Genomic DNA, 4,158 nt, shown 5'->3' with positions numbered 1-4,158 from the left:
CCATTTTTTTAAAGCATAAATTCTCCACTCGCGCTTTAAAAACCTTATTACTTTCGCGAAAACCAAAACCGAAACCTTACTACTTTGTCCATGCGCGCCGCATCTCCCATCGAAAAGTATGTGGCGCCCTTTTCAAATAATTATAATGCTGCATAGCGTAACGTCTTTTTGGCGCGTGCTCGTGTTTGGAAAACCGGTTTGGACAACAGCGTGTTATTGCCTCCGATGCAGCAGGTCTAGGGCGAAGAACGAAAATATACTGGGTTTCTGGTTGTTGAGTCGCAGCACTTTTTCACGTGAATGCAAACTGGAAAGGTATAAATGGCATATCTTAATTCCTCAGAGAACCAAGATATTTGAGACTCTTCTAATCATGTTTCTGAGAGATGAGCACATCCTTGAATTCTCACCCCCGTTATTCCCCGTTATTTTGCAGCAGGTTTTAAGGAGAAATAAATGTACAGTCACTGATGAAATGCTTCTTAATTAAGCGTGTTGGACAGTAACGATACAACGATGTAATGGTATATTCTAGAGCGATTCCTTTAAGGCAGAGCATGTTCGTTTTATGTGGTACAGTTTTCAGCACCCTTACTTCAGAAATGGGTGCCTTTCCTCGCTCTACCTGTCAGCATTAAAGATTATTGAATTATATTATCAATATACGGCGCGGTTTAAGGAAAGTTAGCTTTTCAAAGCTTCTAAATAGAATATACGGGAAGGTATTGCATAGCCGTTAGACAACATTTTTTTTATTCCTGAAATAGCAAAAGGAAGCGGAGGACTCTGAAAATAGTTGCGGTCACCCGATGCAGTTTGGTTCATGGGGGTTTAACGTCCCAAGCCAACTCAGGGAATGAGGGGCGCCGTAGTGAAGGGCTCCGGAAATTTCGACCGCCTGGGGTTTTTTAACGCACACTCACATCGTACACTACACGGGCCTCAAGAATTTCGCCTCCATCGAAATTCGACCGCCGCGGCTGGCATCGAACCCGCGTCTTTCGGGTCAGCAGCCGAGTGCCATAAACACTTAACCACCGCGGTGGCCCGATGCAGTTCTACTCATCATGCAGTGCGAAAAGAAATGGATTTTTTTATGGACTTAGTCGAAAGCCAGTGTATACACTGTTATTTAAAATTGGGATTGTTATAAACAATAAACAATATGTCTCTAGACAATAGTCTATACGCAGTCTAAAGATTGTCAATAGTTGATAGGAAATTTAGGCGGTTAGAGATTTTGGTCTACAAATTGTCTATAGGCCGTCTATAGACAAAGGGCTGCTAAGCCGGTTATAGACTATAACATATAGATGGTTTATAGATTGTCTATAGACAAAAGGAAATTATGGCGGTTATAGGCTTTAGTCAATAGATGGTCTATAGATTGTCTATGGACACAAAAGGAAATAAGACAGGTATAGACTTTATTCTATAGATAATCTATTGACCGTCTGTAGACAAAGAAAACTTGTCTGTTATAGACTTTAGTCTACAGATATTCTATGGACCATCTATAGGCAGAAGAAAATACGGTTTTAGACTTTAGTCGATAGATAGTCCATGGACCACCTACAGACAGAAGGAAATTAAGGCTGATATGGACTTTAGTCTTTAGATAATCTATTGACTGTATATAGACAAAGGAAAATTATGTCTGTTATGGACTTCAGTCTATAGATGATTTATGGATAGTCGATGACAAAAGGAATTAAGGCGGTTATAGACTTTAGTCTATAGATAATCTATTGATCGTCTATAGAAAAAGGAATATTGTCTGTTATAGACATTAGTCTATAGATATTCAAGGACCATCTATAGACAGAAGGAAATTGCTGCGATTATAGACTTCAGTAGTCTACGGACCATCTATAGACAAAAGGAAATTAGGGCGGTTGTAGACTTTAGTCTTTGAATTCTCTTTAGACGGTCTTGAAAAAAAGGAAAGTCTAAAGGGCGGCTATAGAGTCTATAAGAAGTCTATAGAAAGTCTATAGACCAATTTCATACGGGGGGTACTGATGCAATCTTTTCCGCTGCCCCCAATCTCCTCTTTAGTTGTCTGTAACTCTTGATTAGCAGTTAATAATGTCATTAATGTCGAAGGAGTGGAGAGCCTGCGTTTCAACTTTGGACGAGTATGGGTACCTTATGAACCGCTGTTGCGGAATCCAGAAGCAAGGGATCAATTTTTGCGCAAAACAAATGACGGAACGGACATCATTTACTCAAAACACCGTATATCTCACATAAAACTACCACGTTGGAAGCCGCGCTGACGGAGGAAAAAAATGTTCCAGTTTGGCAAAAGAGAAGAAATACTGTCAGAAGTGGGGTTTGAACCCACGCCCTCTTCCGAGGACCAGAGCTTAAATCTGGCGCCTTAGACAGCTCGGCCATTCTGACCACGGCGCATTCGCTTTTACGAACATATATTCACTCTGCGAAAGTGCGTGTGCATAAATGTAGCGTCTCTGACAGAAGTAACCGAGTAGCCGCGACGGCAGGGGGAGCGGGCTCTCTGCCGAGCGGCGGCGCTGCGGTCCCAGACGCTGGCCACTGCTCCACGGCTGAGAGAATAAACAGGGCGACGTAATCCCGCGCTCTCGCTCTCCTTCCTCGGATAAGAAGTAAGCAGGTAGCATGTGAATGAAAAAATGTTTTTTTAGGGAAAGGAAATGGCGCAGTATCTGGCAGTAAATGGCCCAGGCGCTGGCCACTCCTCCCCGGCTGCGAGTGTAAACTGGGTGACGTGTGCCCGCGCTCTCGCCCTCCTTCCTTGGATGACAGGAAGCACATAGTATGTGTGGCGAGCAATTTCGCACCTTTGGGTCCCAAAACGATAGCGGAGAGGGACCAAAAGGTGCGAAATTGCTCGCCATACATACTATGTGCTTATCATCCGAGGAAGGAGGGCGAGAGCGCGGGCACACGTCACCCAGTTTACAATCACAGCCGTCAAGCAGTGGCCAGCGCCCGGGACCACAGCGCCGGTCCCCAAGAAACAACAAGAAACGACGGTATACCTGGACGCAGCCACATACGCCAGATCAGCGGGGCAGAGCAACAGCAACGCGGTAGCAACGGTGATTGATTCGAACCTACGCGAGATCACCAGTGCATCACTACAAGAGTGTACGATAGTCGAGACTGAAGAAGCGTTCGTCGCTCTAGAGGCAGCGGAGGGCTATCGGTACAAACAGCCTTTAACAATCCCTACAGACTCACAAACGGCATGACTCAACTATCTAAGCGGCAGAATAGGGCACGGAGCGCTTCGCACACTCCGCCCCGGAGACCACATAACACAACGACAACCAAACGAACAACCAATTAGGCATACGATAGTGTGGACGCCGGGACCCACGGGAGGGCAGGGAACCAAGAGGTGTACAGGATAGCTCGAGGCTACACTTATTACCGAGCATCCAACGTAGGCGACCTCGTGGGAACCGAACCTTTACATCAAGACTATTCGGCGATAATAAATTACTACAAGGGTTGCAGAAAGCGATATCCGCCACCGCACAACTCCCTTAGCAGAGAGGAATCTGTCGCGTAGAGGTAGCTGCAAACGGGTCGTACCCGAACCTAAACGCACTCAGGAAAATGTATCCCACACAATACAATGACAAATGCCCCTGGTGCCACGAAACACCCATGCTGTATCACATAACGTGGGCATGCCAGAAGATAGACGTGGCACACGTTATATCAAACCCGAGTGCGGAGCAATGGGAGGGAGGGCTCTCCAGCGATGGCCAGATCGACTAAGGTCTGATTCGGCAAGCACAACTGGCAGCAGCATTCAGTGGAGCCCTGGACTAAGGGCAACAGACCGCTCTGCAAGAAGATGGACGAAGCCATCTTAAGACCGCCGAATACCAGCGAATCTAGCGCTCAATACAGTTTTTCACTCACTCACACACTCGCACCTTTGGGGTGCCGTCGTACTGTGCGAGGGCTCCGGCTTACGTCAGCAGTAATTTTTTCGTTGTATTCGACTACAGGGGAACGAAAAAAGAAACAGGGCAGTGCTGGTTAATAGAAATGTGTTTTAATGCTTAACAATAGATGTTAGCCTTTTTATAGGCTAACAACAAAAAATGTGGGTTAGTAATGTTTACGTACAATGTTCACTGTAGGTCCAAAGTAAGA

General features: G+C 45.6%; 1 non-coding gene across 1 annotated transcript; it reads right to left on the bottom strand.

Annotated features, from left to right (window-relative positions):
• Nucleotides 1-2,322: 2,322 nt before the first annotated feature.
• On the bottom strand, nucleotides 2,323-2,406 carry TRNAL-UAA (transfer RNA leucine (anticodon UAA)). The gene has a single exon. It is a non-coding gene; the product is annotated as a tRNA-Leu (tRNA).
• Between the last annotated feature and the right edge of the window lie 1,752 nt (nucleotides 2,407-4,158).

Source organism: Amblyomma americanum, chromosome 1 (assembly GCF_052857255.1).
Source record: "Amblyomma americanum isolate KBUSLIRL-KWMA chromosome 1, ASM5285725v1, whole genome shotgun sequence".
NCBI classification, from domain to species: domain Eukaryota; kingdom Metazoa; phylum Arthropoda; class Arachnida; order Ixodida; family Ixodidae; genus Amblyomma; species Amblyomma americanum.
The sequence above is the reverse complement of the archived record's forward strand: the minus strand, read 5'-3'. Positions and strand labels throughout refer to the sequence as shown.